Here is a 25000-nt window from a genome sequence, read left to right as displayed (position 1 = left end):
ACAACATTCTAGAAAGAAACTTATTTTAGGTTAATTAAAATAAGTTACAATTGATGAAAAGAAAAAGGCTTATTTTCCTTTTTTCCTATTAAAACAGTGTAAGAGTTACAATTCTAAATGAAAGTCATTTTACACTAAAAAAAATATAAATTCTGCAAATATCAAGAAGACATTCTGACATTTTCAAAATTATTTTTGTCTTACTTCCGCTCAAAAGAAAATGCCGTTAAATTGATGAGCTTTAACAAGCAATTTTATCCTAGGCAAAGAACAGCACACCGATTTTTTTTTTTTTTTCTGTTTTGATCACTAACTAATTATTTGAAGACACTGGAGTTCTCTGATCCTGGACATATGACACAGATTATAGTGAAACCAGCTGGAGATTAAATTTCTAACTCACATATGGAGCTCATGACCCTCTTTATGAATCATCACACCGTTTGTTTAATATTTAATGCAACTCTTAGTTACTCTGAAGAAAACGTTGAACAACAGGGGCCCATAAAATTAAAATCACACAGCAAAATCACAGCTACTCGCAAATCCTCTCTCTTCTTTGGGACTTCCATCACAAATCTGTCTGATCTAGGTTCATTAAGTTTATTTTTTCAGTCCCGAGATGGTAAGATGTGATGGAACACTAAAATTTTATATAAACATCTCTGATTACAGCTTGCAAGCCACAAGAGATCCAGCCTTGCCTTTCATGCAAACCTAGGCATGATAGTATCTTGAGAATAAAAAGAAGTATTTCTGAGCATGTTAATCTACTGAAGTCTTAGGAAGAGTGGGAAATTAAAACTGCAACTCTAGATATAATTTTACTATCCTAAATGCACAGGCCATGCATGCTGGAAAAGTAACTGCCTCAGTCATGATCTTTCTTTCTCCAGCTTCTTAACTCACCAATTTGAAAGATCAATCTGGAAAATTATCAGTAGGTACCTACGGATCTCAGTGAAAGCAAACCTGCAGTCAGGAAGGAACACTTTATCTATCTATCTATCTATCTATCTATCTATCTATCTATCTATCTATCTATCTATCTATCTTGCCAAATCTGAAAGCAATATACTTTTTCTAAATGCATTTGTACAGCTTCTAAAAACTGCTGTTGTATTAACTGCTATCACATGAGTTGTGCAAGAAGTTTAAAGCTTCCCCCACCGCCTCATGCGAGCAAGGTCAGTGAAGGCAAAACCCAGCTCCCATCCTGTCAACCTGAACCTGTCTTTTGTTCAAAGACCTGTTTCCACTCAATATGAAGACACGTCTCACCTCCAGCTTTCAGACCAAAGCACAGATTTACATCCAATCCCTGACAGACATCCAATGAGCAAAATCTCTTTACAGCCATGTTATTTTCAGTATGAAGCATCCCTCTGCCTTCCCTTTTGGTCCCATCAGCACTCCCATTTCAATTTACCATTATAGTACCAACAAACTGCACACCTCCTTGGCCCTTGATGCCTATTTCAACCTGGAATTGATTGATACAGCATTAGTCAGGTCATATAAGGCTCGCATGGTTCACTGCTAATAGTTTGGCATCAGTAGGCATGACCATTTAGAAGTTCCTTTTAATAATATAATGACTGGTTGAGTAGATTCAGTGTTAAAAGATTGCGGAGTTGCATCTTCACTCAAAAGCAGTGCTCCACACAAGTCTCAAAGCATGAGCAGTGTTGATCGCTTAGTGCCAGACAGAGCTAAGTGTGCAGCTGGAAAACATCAGCGATTGTACCTGTTTGAAATGCTGATGATGATGCTCCTCAGCTCCTGCTGTCCTGCCTGTGCAGAGCCAGAGGCAGATGATGTACAAGCACTCCTCATCCTGTCCAAGGCAGGTTACCACAGCCCATGCCAAAGGCTGCTGACACTGCCCTTAAGAGCAGACGAAAGGCTTTCTCATGGCCCTTTTTGCAGCTCTGCAGTGCTTTTTCAGTCCTGCAAAAGCCAATGTCGACAGGGGTAAAATGATTCTGCATACGCAAAGAGCCACAAGTGCAAAATGGAGCGCTGTGCATCTCCAAATCTGCCACAAGCAGTTTACACATTTGCCAAGTGAAAAGCATGCAACTGCAGCTCTGACTTCTGCATTGGCCTCTCTCTACCTCAGCACTGAGCATCCGCAGAGCGTTTGTCTGGCTGTTGAGGTTACTGTCTCTGTAAGCCTGAACCCATCTGAAGGGGCAGCTGTGGGCACAGAAATCCCAGGTCACCTATGTCTCTAAGCAGGGCAGCAGCAGCAGGGAGATACCCTTCCACTGAAAACACCAAGCACCCACTCAGTGAAAAAAACAGTTACCTAAAGGAGATTTTTTTCTCCCATGAAACCACCTGTGAGGCCCTTTACCGAATTATGTATGTAAGTATAAAATGTTCCAAGGCCAGCAATACTGTCCTTGTCATCTCTCCCAGCGTTGCAGTCTGTGTAACTATTCCAGCAACACTTTATTCTGTGCTCCCCAGCAGAATTAATTAATGTTTGCACAGTACTTTGAAGATGAAAGTACTAAGCGACTGCTAAGTATCAGGCCAAATTCTCAGCTGGTTTTAAAAACGGCATTTGCAGCACGGCATCTGGGCCCATGATCACCCTGTCTCATTAGAGAGACTCTGTAGACAATCTGGAAAAAATAATTTTAAAAAAGAAATAAAAAATACATAAGAAAAAGAATACAGAGAAAGAATATATAGAAACAAGTGGAAAATCAGCACTTAAGTAATAACCTTCATGCTTTTCCCAGAGTCCCTCTTTCTGCAAGTGAAGATTACAAATCTGCAGAGCCACGACACCATTCTCCTTCAAACCTCCTTAAAACTCACCTCTGCTGAGATGCCTACAAATCATTCGGCACTGATTAGCCAGCTGATGTACTGTGACTTCTGCACATTACACTCAGTATAACCATCCTGCTCTTAATGTTGGCCCGCCCCATCTGTTTACTCGATGTGCTGCTTCTTTTCTATGCTCTGCCTTAAGCATTTGCAGGGTTTCTTTCTTACATACAGGTGCCAGGTCCAGCCCAGGGATACACACACACCAACAAGATTATCTTTCCAGTCCTTTGCAGGCTACATATAATATGGACATGCAAAAGTCAGTCTCAAAGGATAAGCCTCACTAGGTTTAGATCCACTTATTGCGATGTGTATGTTCCTGTAGAAAAACACTGATCACAGAAAGCGGTCCAGGAGGTTTAACTCATGCACATGTTATATGTAAAGCAGTTGTGTGCTTTTCCAAAAGGCGCTGTGCTGCTGCAGTTTAAGGGCTAAACTCACTGCTTACGTTAGATTTCCTTTTTTTCCTCAATAGCAGGAATCCCTCTTAAATGTGCAAACGTGGTCCAATAGAAAGTTTCACTGGCGAATAAGTCTGACACTTGAATAAACTGCAGAAGTTATAAGGGGAGGCAAAGTGATTCTTTAAAAATTATAGAGACCGTCAAGAATGCCTTCCTCTGGGGCTTGCAATAACACAGCTGGTGCTGGGAGGAGAGGATGCAAAAGCAGATTGCACGCATCTCATGCTGGGACTCCACTGCTGATGGGAGAATCTGGACTTGTGTGGGATGAAGCACTAGCAATGAGCAAGATCATCTGAGGATGAGGTATTAGAATGAGTTGCCTCATTGACTGCAAAGGGACTGATGCTGCATGGCTTGGAGCTGGCCAAATATCTCATCACATTCACATGATCTAGGAGCCAAACTCAGACTCACTTCAGAAAAACACAGCTCCAGTTATTTCAGTAGGAAGCCTTGCTTTTCAATACCTTAACTACATCACTTGTATTAGCTATTCACAGAGATACAAGAGGAAAGCCCTCAAACCTCTTCCCATGTGCAACAGAAAGACTCTACACACTAAAATGCCTAAAATAGTACTGGACTTCTAGGACCAAAAAGGAGTTCCCATGTTGTGAGATTCCAGTGTTACAAATTCCAAGGACACGGCCTTTGCAACAAGCCTTTTTTTCAAAGAAGGTAAACTGAAGAGAAAATTGAGGCCGGCAACCTCCAGTTTTTCATCTGTACCCCCTCGGTGCAACAGTACTGCTCAAAACACGAGGAGAGGATGCCCCTACGCACCCAAAACCAGGGAGTCTGCCTGTATACACACACTGCCTGTCACAGAGAGTCACAGATGCAACCAAGCGGGCTAACTTCCAAGCCTTGTGCCTTGGGCAAAGCTCGATATTTCCCCATCTGGCTACAGTTAGTTCTTACCCCTCCAGTCTGTTTCGTGCTTCTGCTTTCCAACTGAAGCCTGTCTCCATTGAGAAACATCCCTACTGCTTCTTTATCATGACTTAGGATGATGCTCTGCACTCGTAGCCTTAATCTCTAGAGAGCGGGGATGAGATTTTCAAAAGCACTTAGTGTTGACCTACCTCTGCTCTAAATCAGTCTAATCATATTAGGTTAACTATATTTAAGTTTGGCCATGTATATTTTGTCATAATAAACTTACCCCAAAGGAATGCTGCTGTTTTAAAACAAGATTACTAGACCTGTGACTATATTTATGCATCTCAAAAAGGAATCTGATTTTCCAGTTCCATGGAATTTTTTTGGAACATGTTGAATATTTAGTACTGGTGGAACAGAGGTCAATGCAATTATATCCTACATCTTAAAAGGAAACAGTCCCCTCTAAATTCAGTGCTAAAGAAGTGCTTCACTGGAGGCCTTAAGGCTCAAAACGCCAAAAACTAACGTTTAAAATTAATAGCAACCTCAACCCAGTCAGAATGTGCTTTTTTTTCTTCAGCATCCGTGAACAGCTCTGCACAACCAAGACCCAAATACCAATATAGGACTTTATCTTCCACCTCCTCCCTTTTTTTAAAAAAAACCTGCCAGGCAGTGGGTGTTTCTAAATGGTACAAGAAGTGACTGTCAGCTGTCACCAGCTCTTTTCCAACACACAAACACTGAAGAACCACTTCTCAACTTAGTCCATATGGCACCTCCAGAAAGACCACAATAATAGTTGGAGAGCTTTGGCCATAAAGCTCATACAGCGTAGGACTAAATGTACCCTTACAGACCTGTTTTGTTGTTTGTTTTTTTTTAAATAGTATGTTGAACCTTCTTCTGCTGCGTTTTCTCTTTTGAGACTTTTTTTTTTTTTTTTTTGTTAAATAGAATCCATAATTGGTCTATCTAAATGACTGACAGCGAAGGTGAAGGAACAGCCTGTTAGTCTTGACTGTTAGGGTAATGAATAGAGAAGCTGACATGTTAAATTTCTTCACCTACAATTGGAATTATAAATTATAGACTTCTTTTACATTACCATAATACCAAGTTCATCTTAAAAATAGAATGATTCCTTGGGGGTGTATTTATAATGAAAAAATACATATCTAATACTGTACTTAGCATATCTTAAGATATTAATATAATTGGATTGATTGTTCCTAATTTTCAAAAATAGGAACAAAATAAGAAGCAGAATCAGATCCTCTTATAATTTTGAAGAGGTCCATCATTTTGCTTCAGCAGAACATTCCTAAATTTTAAAAAGGTATCTAGAATTTAACGTATATCCTCTTGCTCTCCCTAAAGCTACTTGGTAGGTTGCATCTTCCCAGCTCTGTCAAGGGCCAGTTTATCTGAGCCTCTACAAACTTCGTAGGGAGCAGAACCGAGATCTGAAGAAGTCTGTAAGAACTGAAGTTTCCACCCCATAAGAACCCCTTAATTTGGCCTTCATCCCTAAGCAAACAGCTTCTGTGAAACAAATCATTGGGTACAAATTAATCAGTTTGTGTGAGAATAAACACAGCCTATCAATAAAAGCAAAGCAATAAACCACAGGGAAATGCCTCCAAGCCAGACACACTGCATTTAAACTCTCTAATTTATTTTGCATGGGAGAGAGGAGAGCTCTTAAAACTTTTGTCTAAATTAGACTTAATTCAAATCATGCTGGTACAAAACCTCAAGGCCCATCTCCTAATAGCGGTAACTGTCTGGGGAAGTGCAGAGAAGACAAAGATGATCTGCACTGTGGGATGCCAGGAGGAGGGGGGCACTGAGAAAGGGGTGGATGCAGTCAGCCTGGCCCCAGGTCCTCTCCTCTATCCCAAGACAGACCTGGGCAATAAAACCCTTGATCTGCCCCAAAGTCTTGATAGCACCTGGGGTGACAACTAAAGTCATGGCGGAGCAGGGTCAAAGCCAAATACCTCAGCCATGATGCTTTCTGTTCCTCTGGGTCTTCTATACCTTTAGTGTATACGGCCCTGTTGGCAATGCTGCTTCCTACTGACTATTCCACAGAAAAAGAAAAAAATCAGCCTCAAGCCATCTGCACAATGAATTCCCCTACAGCTCAGTTAAGTGCTGCCTGCCTTCAATTACGTTGGTGTGCCTTGATCTTATGAAATATTTTCAATTTCCAGAACAGTTTCGACATGGGGAGCAAAGAAGGGACAAGGAAGAACAATAACTTCCAATAAAATTTGGCACTGCTCAGGATTTCTTTCACCTCAGCAAAAAATCCTCTTAAGATACAAATAAATATATCTTATTAAGTTACCAGGATCTTCTCCTAATAGTGCAATTAGTTTTCATGGGAGATAGACCCATGTACTCTTGAGAATAGACTCTCAGGTATATATAAGCACGTAACACTGGGCACACTTCTCTCAAATTATGGAAAGCACTTGTCATTTCCAGTGTCGACACTGAAAAAGTGCTGTTTTATTAAATGTTATATTATCATCAAACCCGGAGGGACCCTCTGAGCAGCCCTTCTCAAGGAGCAAGCCCCTGCATCAAGTTCTGCAACTCCCCTTTTGCTGTCTGAAGGAGGAGAAGTGCTGCCAGTGAGCAGGAGGAGGCAGCAAGGCCCCCAAACACTGCAGTGAGCTCATTAACAAGTCATGGCTATGTTGTCTGAAAGACTTTGAGACTTCACCTCTTGCAACCAGTTAAGGAGCTTCTGCAGTGGTCCCATCCCATCCTGACCTCCCACAGAGGTCCAGAGCTCACCCCCTTGCTTTGCAGCCCTACTTGGTACAACATGCAGGGACGTACCTGCGGATCGCATATCGCTCTCTGAATTACGCAAAAGCAGCTTTGTTTTATTTCAATTACTGCAGGGCTGGTAAATTGTAACCCTTATCCATCAATAGGATGGTCTTCATTAGTCTGTTCCCCGTCATTTAACATGACTATAAGCCATCGCCAAACAGATTATACCGACTATTCCATTAATATCCTGTATTCAGCAAATGGGGAGGAAATTGTATTATTCTGGTAACGGTTTAATGTTTGCCACCAGACACACGAGGCAAATGTGTCCAGGAAATGCTTACTTGCCCAATGTCACCTGATGGATAAGTCCAAACACCCTATTCATCTTGCAAGGAAGCCACAAGAAATAACTGTGAAGAAAGTAGAGCCGCCACAGAGTAAGAAGAAAATGAGCTAATAAATACTGCTGCACCATATCCTAGCATGCAAAGCAATGTTTTATTACACATTTTAAAATTAATATGTGCTATTTTGTTGGTATCAACACATGCTCAAAACGCCTGATCCTTCACACTCCACAAACCCTACGCAGCGACAAAATCGAGCCCCACCGTTGGCACTTCATCACGTGTGCCAAGGCACAGAATGAAGTGCTCAAGCCCCAACCCTTCATGCACAGACGATATTAAAAGCGGTGTAAGCTGTTTTCTTCTTCTCAAGAGCAGTTTTCTCATCTGGCTCCCACAGGCCATGTTTACATTCCCCTACAACAGTTTTTCCCTGTCTCCTCCTTCACCTACGTATAACCTCTGAATCATGTTACCAGCTTTAATTTAACCAAAAAAACCCAAAAATCAAAGCCTACACACACCACCAAAAAAAAACCCAACTGAAAAAAAACCCACAACCCTAATATCTGGATGGCAGCAGTTATGTTTCCCGTTGGCTCCTTCTGTATCCCAAGGAGAAGCAGCATTTCCAGAGCACAACTCACATTGTACATGGGAGAAATCACCTTCTGAGGGTGTCCATGTTTCTCAATCAACCAGGAGGATGCTCTTCACACAGGTGCCCTGTGAGAGATGCATCCTCACCCAGCTGGAACCCCTTCGTGATTTCCCTGGTTTAGGCTCCAGGTGGGGGACAGGAGGAGAGCGATAACAACACTCAGCACTGCACAGTTTCCAGCTTCTCTTCAGCTTACACCATGTAATATCTGGAACATCTAACAATTATTAATTGCACCTAACCATAAACTGTAAAAAAGATGGGGGAATGCACAAATCAACTCTGGCACATCTGCAGCTTAGTCCCCGCTCTTCAGGGTTCAGCTTTACCATGCAAAGTTTGACCCATCCATTATATATATCCTACAACTGAGTTTTGCAAAATTTGTCAATCTGCAAGCCTTGTCAACAAAACCAGTTCAAGAGATGTAAACGGCAATCTGAGAAGATACTCCCCAGGAATTAGATTTTGTAAACAAACATTTCAGCTAATTGCATTCTTGTTCTCAGTGCAATGAAGGCCCCATTTAGACAAAGCATTTGTCTATGGAGTTTAGTTTCTTCCATTTAATGAACGCTGATCCTGTCTTAGCCTCGGCTGGTATATCATCAGGATCAACATGAAATGCTAATGGAGAAAGATGCTTAATATCATTTCAAGTGTTTAAGTTACAACCACAGCTATTAAAGCAAATCCATTTTACCTGTTCCTCCCCAGGCTCCCCAGTGAGACAGATTTAAAACTTTCCATGGGGAGAAGTGATTCATAAATGGCTACACAGATCAGAGAAGAAAGCCTTTCATTGTTAATTACAGCCAGTGTTTTCCGAACCGAAACCGGTCATTTCGCCAGCACAAGTAATTAGTGAGGCTCATTTTATTTCGTTGCTTTCACAGATTAGTTTGCTTTTTAAAAAGCAAGGTGGCTGTCTCCAGCAGTAGGGATAACAACGTCAGCCAGACAGGAAAATAAGGGTTTGTGCTCCACTTGTAGCCCACAGCAGAAAAATCCAACAGGTTCCCCAATTTTCAGTCCCCTTGCTGGTTCAATGCAGAAATCAGTGTTGCTCGTTGTGGCATGCCTAACACGAGACTTTGCGGTCCACCCATATAAGATGATCACCACAGTCCTGTGAATCTAGTTCTTTGCACTGAGAAAAGCTTCCTGGTTTTCAAACTTTCCCAGTGCTAAGCCAAATTCCAGGATGTGAAATAGTCACAGCAGCAAGGAAGAGGAGGAGGAGGATACTTCCCGTCCCCTCATCCCTTTAGAGCAACTGCAGCAGGTCCAGCCCGTGGCATCTGTGGCATCCTTGCACCGCACGCTTCAGGGATATCACAAAAATAGCAGGAGGGGATGATGCATTATAAGAGATGCTGGTCTTCGCTCACCCAGAGAGAACACTCTCAGACACCATCTGCATTTTAAAGCAGGATTGTTTCTTTCTTCCCATGGCTCTGACTGCCCCTCAGCCTATTTGAGGAGCAACTTCTCTGGGGCAGAGGCTTCCGGTGGACACGCCTGCCAAGATCCCAGTTTTGAACTAGGCACCCAAAATACCAGTCAGAGCCCCCGGCACTCGCCAGACAGGGCACGATGCTGGCAGCTATCTTTGGAAATGCGGAAGTTATCCTCGCACAGATTTTAAAAGGCCACTGTTTATGCATGTAAATTCTGAAGGGCATTAGCGGCATCACTGACACACACTGACAGCCAGCCCAGCTCCGGGAAGGGAATAAGCAGCAGCTACTGCCTGAATAATTGATGTGCTTTTACTCTGCCCCATGGCCCAGTTATTACATTGCTCACTCTCTTCAACTGCCTGTGGTTTCTAAATTAATTAGAAATCTTAATGTCATGGCCAGCCAGTTTAAAAAAAAAAAAAAAAAAGCACCAAGAACAAAAGAAAAAAGAGCTTGTCATGCCCTTGAGCCTTGGGATCTCTTACTTTGGACTGGCCACACAGGGAATAAAAGCACAGTCTCAATTTCTGAAGCTTCGTACCCCGTTCGCTGATGCTAACAGCAGCACAGCATGAAATCCATTTCACCTGCAAAAGGCCCCTGTTTCATGGGGGTGAACACCCCCATCAAGGTCACCTCTCCCATAAGATGGAGCAAAGCCTTTCCGACGGGACAGCACACACACAGAACAGCTAGCATCTCTTCAACACAATGAAATATGTCTGATATGTCCCTAGCCTGGCCACTGCAACCTAGTGCCACGCAGTACCAAATGAAAGGACCCTGCTGAAGTTTGGATGAATTACGGAGCTCATGGTTGTCCTGCTCTTACAGTTGACAGAGCTAAATGACTCTGTGGGATCTCTTTCACAGGCTGAAAAAAAAAAATTGTGTGCAACCACCTGACCTCAGAGAACAAGAGAAGTTGATAAAAATGACACATTGATCAAATATAACAACGTGAGCGGCCATTTCTTTGCTACATACATATCCTTATCTACTTATAATATTGCTTATGCTTAAACTTTAAAACAATATCTATAGCTTTTAAGAAACCCAGTGGGAATAATTCCCCTGTTTGAGCCACACTGCATTAAAGCGTGGGTAGTTGTGTTCTAAGTCCTCGGAAAGCACTTAGCCATGATGAATCTGGAGGTATTTTTAGTTTCTTACTTGCAAAAAGAAATACTGATTTTTAAAAAAATCTCTTTACAACTGTACCAAAAGCATAAATAAACATAAACAATTGGATTAATTGAGGTAATTTTAAATTGCACAGATAACTTAGGCTAATATTTCACCTTCTTATAACAGAGCAGTGAAATACCAGTGAAACTCAATAGTGCAGCATAGTCTTCCTCTTTGCCAACACATCGTGTCTTCCTGTCATCTGCAAGATACTGAGAGGGAGAAAGGTGCAAACCACCTTTCCATTATTCCCCTCGAGAAATTAATTATTTTAAAGAAATCAGGTTTTTCAATCTTTCTTTTTGACAGGGATAAATCAACTTATACTCAAAGCAATGAATTGTCTGAGTCCCCAGTAAAGTTATTCTACATCTCCTGTACATGTTAAGTGCCTGAACATGACAGTCCCAGGGCTGAGAAATGCGCTGGAGATGATGACACAAGGCTTTAGAGAGTTATAAATGGCACTGTAACTCCTAATGGAAGTATCCAACAAAACAAACCCCATTCATTAGCACATGGAAGGCAATTCATAACAGTGAGCACAAACTACAGGAGAGTGTGGTTCTCTAAAAACTTAATGCATTCTGATCAAGTGTTTATTTGCTCCTAGAGCCTCTTCTTCTTCCTCTACCTGTTTTTCCTCTCCTGTCATAATTTTGTATTACAATGATGCGTACAGAGTCCACCACAAAAAAAATCCATAAGGATCAAAGCAAGCTGAAAATTTAAGCCCTTTCAGCGTGTTTCAACATCTCTCCTGAGAACTGAGATTGTGCTTCCATTTGTAGGGTGGGAGAATGGGCTTGCAGCAAATTGTAATGCTGACACAAGAAGGCGGCAACATTGGTTCACCTTATGATTTGTTTGCATTTGTCATCTTGGCTTATATACTGCCTCTAAAATTCACGTGCTAATTATCAGCAGTATGGCACTGCAGATGTAGTGAACACAAGATGTCACTCACATGCATTTTTCAAACCCAAGCAACAAAATGAAGTGTCTCACAAGAACATGTTACGTGTTCATACTGCAGCCTTCCTGAGCTCTGCAACATCTCCTATCTGTATCTCTTCGCATTTGTGTTTTTAAATCTCATTATGCTTGCTTTGCTATACTCAAATGTACAGACATGCACATTATATATTTCCTCTTGCTCTCTATACTGTGCCATCTACATACATCTCCGCTCACTCTGAAGGTATTATATTAATCATTACAAAAACTAACTGAAAGGCTCAGCTCATGTAGATTCTTATAGGTTATCCACAGTAATAATGAAGCCATGTACAGGCTTTAAGGCAGACCTGGGGTCCTAATTCCTTCTCTGGATCACTGTACAGCTGGAAGGATGTACCAGCTGGAGCACGACTGCCACACTTCAACATGGCCATGCCCTCCTGGCCAAACTTCTACATCACCTGTCTCCAGACAGGAGCAAAGTGCAAAACCACAAGGTCCTGCAGGGGTGCTCGCACCTCAGCCTTGGAAAGAAGGTGGAAGAAAATACAGGAGATGGCAGCAGTACAGAGCAGCACAGCTTTCCTCACTGCTTTTTGGAGCCTAGTCTTTCAAGATGCAGCCCTCGGCAAGGTGGCTCATGAAAGTTTGATGAACAGCATTTTGTTTAACACCAGCAACTGAGCCACAGCCCTGTCGAGCTGCATTGCCCAAGCAAAATGTCATGACCCAAGAGGATCAAGAGACTCGATTGCAAGAGGCAGGCTTGCAGAAGCAGAGGAGCTCACGACCTCTGGAGCAGGGTGCACCACCCCACAAGTTACTCCGTCACTGAAACATGACGAGGCTGCCGTAACACTGATGAACACTGAGCCTCCTTTGATACTTGCCCACTACGCTTCAAGGCTGTGCTAGGCAGTCTTACAAATACAGGGAAGTCCACAGCCTTTTTTGTTGGCACATATAAATCTTGATTTTTTCTTCACCTCTTTTACATTTTTCACATGCACTGAAAAAATTGACGGTGTGCTGTTCCCTTCCATGTGGGTTCATCATTTTCATGCTCTGCTGCTTTTGTTCCCCTGCTCCCTTTCCATAAAGGAATATTCTCAAAAAACAACTGTGCCCGCATAACTGAAAATACACAAAACTCATATGCAGAGACAGTGCTGTAGGCTCATGCAACGTGATCAGGTCGAGCAGTTTAATATTTTAGCACAGCTAACAAATGAGGCTAGACTATAAGGTCCAGTAATTACCTTTTCTTGTTCTTCAGGTGCTAAAAATCCACATGCTTGCTTTTGCAGAGCATCAAATTCAGCATTTCTGGAAGCAAAGAGAAAAAGACAAAAAATATAAAACATTTATATTTGCCTCTGAGGACTTATTAGACACTCATGAACCTTCTGCTATGCATGCACCAGAGGATACAGCAATGAACAACTAGTTTTGGTCAACAGATGTGATTTTTTAAAGTCTGAGAGAATTTTTAATCGCTACGAAACACATCTCTCTATAGGAAGACAGTACTAGCACATAACCAACAACAGTTGGATGAAAAATCAGTGGGAGCTATCATGGGTAATTACAAAAAATCCTTAGAGATACAAGTAGTTATTGAACACACATGCAGGTACATGAGTATCTCTTGACCATAACAGACTCCAATGTGATCAGGATAAACTATTGTTATACTAGAGGATTTACCAGAGATTTTTAGATGTTGCTGCACCAGAATAATAAATATCTAGTTCGAAAGGATGTTAATCCCTGTTCCTCAGCAGTAACACCTTAAATTTTGTCGGTCCCCTTACACCTTCAGCATTTTTCTTCTCACTGTAGTGTTAGATGCTAAATGTAACATTAATTAACAGAAGCATGAAATGCATGGATCCAGGTCAGCCTCCTGGAAGTGCTGGTTTTATTAGGATTAACTACACATGAAAAAATGCTCCTCAAGGTTGGGATTGCTACAGATGAAACCTCGGTGGGAATCAATTTTGTCAGAGTTAAACTTGATGGCACAGGACCCTGGGACCCCATCCCACCCCAATCAAACAATTAGAAAATAAAATTAAAAGCCCATGTAAGGGAAAAGGCAAGGAGTCTTCCTGCCTGAATTTTGCTTCCAACATTAACTACAAGCCCAGATCATTTTCCGCAACCTGTAGAGGAGAATACAGATCATTTCACCTGGAAGAAATGTATTAAAATGAAAAACTATAAAGTCTGACTAAAATAGGATCCAGTGTTAAGCTGGTGCCAATTGCTCCAGCTGCAGTGGCAGGTCCCTAAGCCTGTCCCGACAGGGACTGCAGCACAGCTGTCTCCCTGCTGCTGTGGTCCTGGGTCAGCCGATACCTTAACAACTTTGCAGACCAAAAAAGTGCTCCTAGGGCTCCAGTTTCACAGTTCAGTTGATCCAGAACACTCCTACTTTAATCTCTGATGCCAAAAAAGAAGTTTTACCCCAGCTCTACGCATTCCTCAGCAGGTACTCCCCTGAGAGTATGAAAAGAAGGAGGCTGAGGCATTGGTCCCCAACACATACTTCATCTTATTTATGTACTAAAGGAGCAATCGCTTGCATTCAGTAACCTTGGAAGTCAGACAAGTAAATTAAAACTTAAAACAAGGCTTGAGAGTCCAGCATGCATGCCACTTTTTGAGTGATTTCTCTATAATAGGCAAGTATGGATGCTCTGGAAGAAAAAGAGACCTATTCCAGGTCGCTTGTCAGCAAAATTGCCTCTGTAAGCAATAAACAGGTTTTGGACCATCTAAGAAATTTACAGGCAAACTCAGGGTAAGACCAGCTATTATTTCTCACTGTACAAATGAAAAAGTCTCCAGATGTTAGCTCTTTTCAGCCTTGGATTTTGATCAAATATATACAATTTCAGTAGGAAAAAATACTTTCACAAGTACAGAGCAGACCAGACAACATGTCATGAAGGCATCCATACACTTTATTTCTAGGAAAAATGCCATTTGTTTACACTAGTCCACTTGTGGTTTATAGCAAAACCTCTACCTTGTTCCAAGAAGCTTTTGGAGAATAACTCTGATTTGATGGCAGCAGTATAGAGCAGAGAAATGGTGGTTAGTCTAGTTTGAAGAAGTTAATGTTTGTTACCCCATTACCTTGCAATGGCTTTTCAAATGAAATTAAACCAAGATCTTTGTTTCATTTATGATACCCCAGATTTCACTTCTGCTTGGAGAGTAAAGGGCTAGAGATAGCACAACATACAGTGCTTTATGGCTCTTCTGTGTCGTTTTAGGATTCAGCACATGCTCTCCTCCAGCTCACTTTTATTTTATCATAATGTGAGTGTACTGACTGGTAAATCTTTCTTGCCTTCCCTCCCCAAATGCCAAATGTATAACCTTGAGTTGGCCTCTGCCGTATGCTATTTCTATGCAGATTCAAAATGTAGTTTGGGGAATTCTTGTTCTTATTAAAACAAGAAGGGAACAATACAGGGATTCCTGCACAGCAAAGATCCTGCAAAATACTTGCTAGAGTCAGCGCTCACTGGCAGTGGGTACACTGCAGGAACTACAGGGATTTGGCATTAGCCCTAAAAGACAGAATAAACACACTAAAGAAGGAGACACTGCTTTACCTCTGCCTCCTGTTAATACTCACGGTAGTACAGTGCCTGACCCACATGCAAGGGAAGCTCGTTTTTATTTTCTTTTACTGCTTTCTATACCACTCAACTAAGCTGCTCCCCTCTAAAAAACATAGTACTTTTTCCCAGACAGCATTTGTCATTTCTTACCCAGTTCTTCCCCAGTTGTACTATTCTTGGACAATTTGGCAAGCAGTTTCACTTAAGATGCTAATGGAGAAGGGAAATCATCTTCTCTCCCTTGCTCCACCCCTTGTTACCCTGCAGATCTACCTGCAGAGACTGTTGCTAAATGGGTAATGTATATACTTCAACACAGCCCGATCTTACCAACATGACTGCTGGCATTCATACAGCTAAATATTTCTAAATCCTCTGCTATGGTGAGTAATGCATCCACCCAAATAGGACAAGGGCATACTGCTCTGCATCACTAGATGCCAGAAGAAGGGCAATTAATCTGCAAACCGGCGTGCTGCTGCACCTCCATGCCAAAACAGAAGCTGCTATTAGGGAGAGCAACGATAAACACTTTCTGTTCGGCAACAGCAAAGGCTGGGAGGAGAATCCATCAAGATGGGATGGCTCACCCTCGAGCAGCTGTCTTCACTGCAGAAAGCCAAGTGGTCCAACTTCAGTTGTTCATGCTCATGGCAGAGGGACCCACAAAAAAAACACAAAAAGCTTTAGACAACCAGCAGGAGGCTTGTGAAAAAGCCCTGCTTGCTAAAACGTACCAAGCACCTTGTTTCTGGCTCTGTTCAAGCAGAGGAGTGAGCACCCAGCATCATGCTTTTGGAGATGAAAACCCATATGGAGCAGCACAAGCATCACTTCTGGGCATTAGCATATCTGTATCAAGCCCTGTGAAACTAAATCAGCAACTTTCACCTACAGTGACTTAATTAACATGCACCCTACAGATCTTTCCAAATCCTGCACATTGCCATCCTCCATTACCAAGCTCTTTTGATGAAAGTGATTAAAGCTAACAATTATAATTTGTGTTAGAGATGCCCCTAGAGGCTTTGGCTAGGCTCAGACTTCATTGTTCACAGAACACAATGCAAAGAAATCTCTCTCCTGAAGTGCTCATCCTTCAAGAAGACAAGGCAATCAAGGAATAGCAGAAAGAAAGGCACAGAGACAAAAAATTGTTGCTCAAGGTCAAACAGCAGGCCACCAGAGGAGCTAGAACAAACCCCACCTCCTCTGTGGAGCAATCATGAGGCTGCGCACACTCTCCAATACTGAACTGATCAACTAATACACTAATTTATCAAGTGTCAAGAACAGATTAAGTAATTCATAGTGCTACTTGCTGTTCTGTGTTTGATCATGTATTTTTGTGGTGACTCTCCATGCAAAGCTAACCATGACTGCAAAAAGAGTTACCTTCCCTTCACCTTCCAAAGAAATGCTTCCCACACTTTTTTGTGCACATTACTGACAAATCGATCCCCCTCAATTTTTTTATTCTTCCATCAATGCTTTCAACAAAGAGTGATTGCTCAAGTGCCCCTCTCCACCTTGCACTTCCAATTTTTTAAGGAATGGTCAATCTCAATATGCATAATTATAATTGCAAATGGATCATTTTATCCTGTACTCTTCTATTTTAATGGGATTATGTACAGTCAAATCTCTACTGTAACATTTAAAGTCAAAACCTCCTGCGTCATTCATGTGTGGTTTAGATATTCAAAAATATTAATATGCAACTAGTGATATTAGAAAAGGTTAGATTTCTAACTACTCAGCCCAGTTATGACACCATAAATCTGATACAGTTTTCACTGATTACTAGAAAAATCTTTCCAATGCAATATAACTGGAATTTAATAAAACTTCAGGCCATACAATTCATCAACAAGAGAGTGCTTCTGTTGCGCTTTGCACAGGGAAAGAACAAAGCACGAGTGTGCAAAGTGAGCAAAGCTTTTAGTCTTTGCAAACAACTTCAGTGCATAAAATATTAAAAGCAATGCTAAACTAATCTCTGGCAAGAATTGCAGGCAATTCACTGTAACTCGTATTACGAATGCCTTTGGTTTACCATTTAAAAAACATTAGAGTCTACCATTATGGTTGTGTATCACAGTGCTGTACATTAACCTCTGTAATTTTCCAACATGATATATTGCAGTAACACAAATTAGGCTATCTGGCAAAAAAGCTTAAAAAGACGCAATATTTAAAGAGAGCAGACAGGAAAGCTCCTTGCTCCTTCCTGCCAAAGACAGCAGGAGAAAGTCCAGTCCTCTTTTCCTCAAAGCAAATGGTAAAATTCCATTATTTTCCCCTGGAACTGACAGATCGGCAGCATCTGGGAAAGGATTAAGTCTAAATACATCGCAGACATAACAGATGAATGATTTGGGGGAGAGGGGTCGCCTGCTCTCATTTTAACACTTCTGTGTAACAGGAATGGAGCAGGTCATTTCTGTAAGCTTGACAACACTTCATGGGCTTTCAGTAGGATTTTCCCTTCAGCATTTTTTGCCTTCTGTCTCCATTTTCTTCTTGTTCATATGCCTAATGACTTCCAAATCTGTTATTTGAGTGCACAAGAATCTTAAAGCCTACCCTTGATACTTACTGTTGTAGGGCCCAAAAGATGAAATTTTCTTCTCCTATAATTGATAGGAAAACATTTATATTTCATATATTCTGGAAAAATTGTGTCCTTTCCACTAAGGAAACAAACTGCAAGCTAAATTTTCACCTACACATTATATGGAAATATTCATAGGAAGACATCTATTTTAGGTACAGAAAAACAACCATAAAAAAATGTTTATCATGTTTGCAAATTACTCTAATTTCCAACATGAAATTTGTCCACTAATAAATACATCTAGCAGCTCCACTAGAAAGATGCATTTCGTTTTGCAACAGTTTTCAAAGATTTTTTTCTCTCAGTGGGATGAGAAGGAGATCTTAAAAAGATGGAAAAAAGGGTTTTTTTTTAAAAAAAAAAAAAAAAAAGAAGAAAAAGAGGACATCACCCAACACTAGGACAGCAACACTCACCTAAGGTGTGCTGGAGTCATGCTTCTGCATTGCATCATGCAGAACACACACTTAAACCTTGCCGCTTCCCCTATGAGGCCACTGGGATGCTGCTCTCCCTCCTCTATGACTACCCGGCTCCCTTCCCTCATTATCCACTTTTAACATATCAAACAGAACCTCTGAAACTCCATCCAAACCTATACGCTTCTGTGAAATACACTGAATTTGAGGAGAAAAAGGTCAGCTTCATTTTGTCTCAACCGGCTCTAGCTCCCAGCTGCCAGGACCAACAGCTGCTGGGGTTAAGTGAGACTTTTTGTGCCTGTCTTTGGAGCAGAAAGCAGACATTATTTCAAGCTGGCATCCTGGGGATTTTTTTCCAAGCAATATACTGGTCCCAAGTGATTTCAGAAGCAAGCAACCAGGCAGCTACGTGAAGCCCAGGCCCTGGTATTGGAAGACCCAGAGGGTTTCCTGCAACAGCAAGGCATTTAATGCGAGAGAAGGGGGCCTGGAGTCCTGTCAAATCTAATCCTGGGTATACGTGCCACAGTTGGATTTCTTCAAGTAGGGGCTATTACAGTGGCACACCGCTGACCAAAGTCTTCTGTTTCATGTAAATTCCCTACAAAGACCTTAGGAGATAAAACTGATTAATCCTAATTAAAATGAAAATCAAGGAAATGACACAGTCTGTTGAATCTACTTGATGAATCAAAAGCCTCCCTCATTTCTATGTTAATTGTCTTTTTACAAAAGTGCAGTACTCTCATACGCACAGAATAATGTTTTCATATTTTTCTTCACTTGGAACATCATGGGCCAGATGTTAGAAAGCACCCGGAAAGCCCTTCTGCATTATCGGGCCCCTGCAGAAGTGCCTAAATGGATGCCGAGTCCTTTCTCAGACTTCTCATGGCTTTAATCAAAAACCACAGCCTGCAGCAATGCGACAGCCCAGACACTGCAGCTTGGGAAGGACTGGCACCGGGCAGGACACAGCACCTCCCGAGCATGCTGAAAGATATGCAAGATGCCCCATTAGCACTGGGCAGGCAATATGCGATGAGTTAAATTCAACCAACATAAACTCACCAAACCCCTGCTCTCAGTGTGCATGCCTGATAATGCTTCGATGAAATACCGTTGCTCGAGTTTTCATCACAAGGCTACTTGCACATAACACCATATCACAGTAAGGACATTTGGGAAAGCAATCAACCTGCAAAGGCATTCCTGAAGTGCAGAAATGCAGAACAGACCCTTTCAAGGGCAGTTCAACTTAGGATGTGAGCGACTTAAAGAGGAATGAATCAGTATACTGCTAACACCAGCTAATTAAAGAGATGGGATGCATTTGGCACAGGAGGGTCTCTTGCTCTATAGATATGTACGTAACGCATTAAAGAGATCCACTTTCAGTTTGTATCCAAACAAAATCTTATGTTGCCTAAAGTTAGGGAGGCAAAGCTAACCTAAGATAAGTGGTAGAGACACACTGGACAAAATCCAGAATCTGCTGCATTACTTGCTTAGACACCGTTTATTATGGTTACATTTTATTATACAGTAGTAAAAAATTACAAGGCAACATCCTGTGTTATTTCCCACTGGGATAAATGATACAGATGTACCATTAAATCTCAAAACCAGCACCAGTCTGCCAGGCTACATTCCATTTGTGTCTTTATAATGTGTCAATAGGCTGACATTTATGCCTTCTTATGGTAAAGCTATTTATGTTATAGACATTTAAATGTGCCATAAAATGCATAGCACTACACAACTCTAGAACTCTTCCAATCTTTACCAAAACAACACAAAAAGCAAAAATCCCACCAGACACCAGCATCCAAACTTAGGACACATTGGCTCCATTTTTTCAATGCTAAGTCAACATTATGAGGATTTTTTTAAATATCTTTAAAAAAAGAGAGTTAATGCAACCTTTCTCCTGTGCATACACAGTTCGTTTTAATTTTGGTTTATAGATTTTTGCCCTTTCCCAAAACGGTGTTCTTTAAAACCTAAATCACTGTCTTCCTGATGGGTGATAGGACATGCCCAACCCTCAAGCTGAACCATAGGCTACCAGGCAGCCCCATCCTGACACTCGTAATCAAAAATAGGAGCCTCAGGGCACCTACCCCAGCTCTGTATTGCTGTCAATTACAGTTGGGGAGGCACTTGTGAAGGTCCACCACAGCTTGCAGCCCAAGGGCATTCTGAACCATGGAAATACACTGCCAAAGGGATGGTCCTACGGAGATCTCAGCGAACCTTGTGGAGAGCAGATAGGGATGGTCACTGTGAGTCACAAACTATATGTGAACTAAGACATGATCTCAGCATAGTCGCTGGTTCCAAGGGTCTTGAGGGACATCAGGTCCAGCAACACTAAGTTAAAATTAGCTTTCTCTGTTAAGCCTCCACCAGTCCCTTTGAAAAGGCCAGCCTTGAGAGAACTCAAGACAAAACACTCACAGACCTGCTACTAAATGGCCTGCTTGTGACAAATGTCAGATAAAACCATGGAGAATAGCATGTCTGCCCTATCAATGGTCTCCCCTTTAACACCATCCCCCAAATTTTGTTAACATGAAATGAGGTGAATGACTCTTAGAAATGCAGGTAGCAGAACCAGACTGGAGGATACAGAAGTTCCCCTTTGGTGCTAGATGGGTCACAATTAAAAAGTCTATCCATGGTCTAATGACAGGGTTTGCCTGGGCCAGAAGTAGGTTGAGGTCCCTGGAAGTGGTGGATGGGGATGCATAAACAGCAAAGTATAATGGATTTGGTCTAAAACCAAAGAAGCCCAGAGGCTCTTTTTGAGGCACTTCTTGCACATATCAAGTTCCTTAATAACATAAAAGATAAGCAGGCAAAAGCAAAAGAGGAGTTTGGAAATATGCAGCCTGGGAGCGCACACTCAAAGGAGTGTTACATGCTCCAGTTACTATCCCCCAAGCAACTGGCATGCAAGGATAAGAAAAAGTTTCAAACTCAAGAGTTTTCTGCAGGGATCACGTCTTGAAATTACTATGGTTGAAACAAGGGCCCCTGATACTTCAGGGACTTGCTTAAAAAAGTTCTTCATAGAAAATTACCACAGAAAACAAGTTTGGGGTATTTTTCCTCCAAAAACAACATCAGTGCTTAATGCATTAGAAATGCAACTGCATCAGATACTGCACTAGGATTACCCATGCTCAAGCTGCAGGTAGGAAAATGTCAGGCTGAGCCACTTTGTTACAGTACCTTGAAAGTGAGACAGAAAGTAGCTGCTTCTCTATTCTGACAAGTTTTTAACTGCATCTAGAAATTACCTTCTACTTTAAATTTCATTCTGAGATTGCGCCTAATAGAGGCTGCCCAAGATGAGTTTGTCACACTTCTAAATAATAATTATTAATGTGACACTAACATCCCTCACTGCAGTTTATGCCACCTAAAGTGTCTTTCAAAAAATGTCCTTATCATTAAACTTAGCATCCAATGTGACTGGAATACAAAATTATCTTGACTTTTTAATTCCAAGTGTCTCACCAGTCACAGTTCCTCCTTCATAAGGAGGCCCATCACCTTTTCTATTTTGGTGACATTAGTAAACAGCTTTCAAAGCGCAGAGAGGAATACCTTCCCACATCAGAGCATGATTAACACACATGTGCAACCTTAGATGATATTAATATCCAATGAAAGACTAAAGGTTATTAACAGGCTGCATTGTTTCAAGGCACATGGTCCAATCTTCAAGTCCCAGGATGACCAAGATTTTCATTAGCATCTTCCATGACCTTTAAATGAGCTTCTATGAGCTCATTTTATGAGCTTTGCAACCTGTCAAGGAAAATACCGCATGCAGTCCCGACACACTGAAGGATCACATTATGGCACTGGTGAAGCGTGGGTTTGGAAATCCTTCACCTCCAGGATCTGAAGTCACCAGGGAAGCAGGGGGTCTCTATACAGATACCCTCATGAATTCAACTGTCCAGTGATCTGCTATCCAAATTCAGAAAGAAGCCCTCTAGCTAATTACTATTTAAAAAAGAGGGGGAAGAAGTCTCCTGCTTCCCCTAAAGCAGAAAATAAAACTTTCCCAAAGGAAAGTCTCCAAGGAAACTGCACAGTCATGCCCTGTCAAAATTTTCTTTTGGTTTCCTAAGGGGCAAAGCATCCCACAAGTTTTAAAGATCTATAAATGCAGCTAATCTGGACGTTAAAGGATTTCTGTAAACGTAAAAAAAATTAAATGCAGCATGAAGAAATCCAGGAGAGGAAAAATCTTACAAGTGTGTCCCCAAACAGTTAGTATGCAATAGTAGTATTCAATACCTTTGTCCTGAGACATGAAATATATATAAAGACAGGCATATAAAGACATCTCTGGCTACAGCTATTTTGGAACTGACTTCAACCATCTTTGGTTTATTACCCCAGATAGCATGATGTCATCAGAAGCCTTTTAAAGTCTTTTAAGACCTTTTCCAGTTATTCTTAAATTATTAGGTGTGAATATATGCATGCGTGTGGTATTTCTTTATTTCTGCAACCATGTGATAAACTGCAGTGCCACAAGATAAATTGCATTCAGTTTACACATTTGACCTCCTCACTTGAACTCTGCCTGCTAATCCATTTCAGCTGGGACTATTTCTAATATGCCATACTTCCGAACAGCTTGCAAACAGCTGTAGGGGCTTTTTTTTGTGTGTGTGTTTTAAAATGGATTTCACATTAAAAATATTTTCTTCTTTGCACTAGAAAGTGGAACAGATTACAAACAGAAAGACCCTGGCTCCTAGCAGCTCCAGGATCAAGTGCTGGACATGTCCTGAGCCAAAAGGGAACAAGAGCTTCTCTAGGTTGCAGCAGACTTTTCTGATGTAGGGTGTTTGCACCTTTAACAGTGTCCCTAACAACACCTGCCACACACCTGCAATCCCATTAAAAACCTCAGGAGCTTTCCTCCATCACTCTGCAAGAGTTTTAATGAAGGTTTAGACACTCAAGACTGGCCTTCATGTACATCACCCCATCCCATGTGGGTGAACATCACCCCACAATACAGACAGATCTTCTCATGGGCACACAAGTAAAACAGGTGCTGCACTGCTACCTGCTCAACTCCAGGCAAGCAATTTGTATAATCCTCCCTTTCCAGGAAAACATCTGGAATTAAGAACAAATGCCTCAAGTTGTGCCTTGTGATACCAAAAAAAAAAAAAAGGGTAAACAAGAATCAAATCAATTCTGGTTTTCCTTTTGGAACATATAAATGTATTTTAATTGCTGGTGATGTTATCATGGTTTCCTGGACGTAGCACATAACCTGCTCTCACTAACACACATTTTCCCTGTGTGTTTGAGAAGGTCACTGTTTTTCAACAGTTTCTCTTTTTTCCATTTTACTTTTTAAATTTCTTTGCTTGGTTTCACCCTAAATTTTTTAAAAGGTAAATGATAAAGTTTTGTTTGCAGTTAGCCAGCATAAACAAATCATCTCTCAACTACTCACCACAATTTTTCACAGAAAGGACAAGAATAAGTGTTTTAATAACTTGCTTAAATATCCGTGACAGAAGAGTCCTTCTGTTGCAAAGCTGCTGTTTGCATTTGACACACCTGACCAAATAGCAAAAATGCTGATTTCTCAGCTGCTTCTTGAATCTCAGGGAAGATGGATGCTCCTGGTAGCGCCTCTCTTTCATTCAGTTGATGGGTACATTTACTAAGCATTGCTAAGTATCCAACTGCACAGTTTAAGCATGTGCTTAACTCTACATATACTCTGTAACAGCAGGATTCACTGGTGCATGCTGCTATGCCATCCTTAATACAGGGCTTAAACCTTAGCATTACTTCTGCAGAAGGAAAACAATCCAGCCCCCTTCGCAGCTTCAAATAACTGACGAGTCTCAGCAGCATCCATAAAACTAACGCGGATGAAAATTAAGGATGTGGTGAAGGGCCCTGCCAGACTGGGGTCTTGCTGTATTTTTCCAAAAGAAATTTCATGGCATAAGATATATAAACAAAACAGGCTTAAAGCAATTAGACCTGCATTTGTTATAAACTCTGCAATCAAATATTCATTTCATTTCACAATGTCATCAGTAGTCTGACACAAGCAAAAGCAAATTAAAAACGCAGAAAAGTATTTCAGGCAAGCATATACTTTTTAAAGGACCTAAATTACTTATTTAAATTACAGAGACACACTGAATGGGATGCCTTTGAGAAGAAACTACTGCAGGAATTGGCAGAGACATTGGTTTTAGGTAAATCGGAACTTTTGTGTGGTGATCCTTGACAACAAATGCCTCAATCCATAGGGTGACATTTCTATACCCACTCTAAGCCCACATGACAGATCCTTTCAACTTCTAGAAAACTGCACTCTTTTGGAGCTGACTGAACTTGACTGTCTTTCAAACATGTTGGTTTTGGCCAATATGTTTTTCTCAAGTCACATAAATTATTAATACTTAATACATAAATAATTTAAAAACAAAAAAAAGCATTAAGAAAAAGTGCACTTTTCTCGGGTGCTCATTTAAGGAAGTTCTGCACAAGAAGGTCGCAATAGATAGCACAGTTTTATTGACAGTTGGCTTGTTTTTAGATACAAGAGAGGAATCATTGACTCTTAAAATGATAAGCACTGCTCAGGCTTTCCTTAACATGGAAAACGAGATTTTACTAATGGTTTGACCTGTAAAAA

The 25000-nt window shown here is 41.2% G+C and overlaps 1 protein-coding gene across 25 annotated transcripts in view; it reads right to left on the bottom strand.

The window, feature by feature from the left end:
- The window catches only part of ADGRL3 (adhesion G protein-coupled receptor L3), a 528954-nt gene that overhangs the window by 424567 nt on the left and 79387 nt on the right, over positions 1–25000 (bottom strand). For 23 of the 25 annotated variants that reach the window (XM_026847580.1, XM_026847556.1, XM_026847565.1 and 20 more), the window contains exon 2: positions 12877–12943. The exons of the other annotated variants lie outside the window; for them this stretch is intronic. The gene's annotated coding sequence lies outside the window, so the exon portion shown is untranslated. The remainder of the gene's footprint in view (positions 1–12876; positions 12944–25000) is intronic. 25 annotated transcript variants of the gene reach the window in all.

This window comes from Athene cunicularia (genome assembly GCF_003259725.1).
Source record: "Athene cunicularia isolate RWA chromosome 4 unlocalized genomic scaffold, athCun1 chr4_part2, whole genome shotgun sequence".
Taxonomy (NCBI): Eukaryota; Metazoa; Chordata; class Aves; order Strigiformes; family Strigidae; genus Athene; species Athene cunicularia.
Note: the sequence above shows the minus strand (reverse complement) of the source record. Positions and strands in the feature narration are given on the sequence as shown.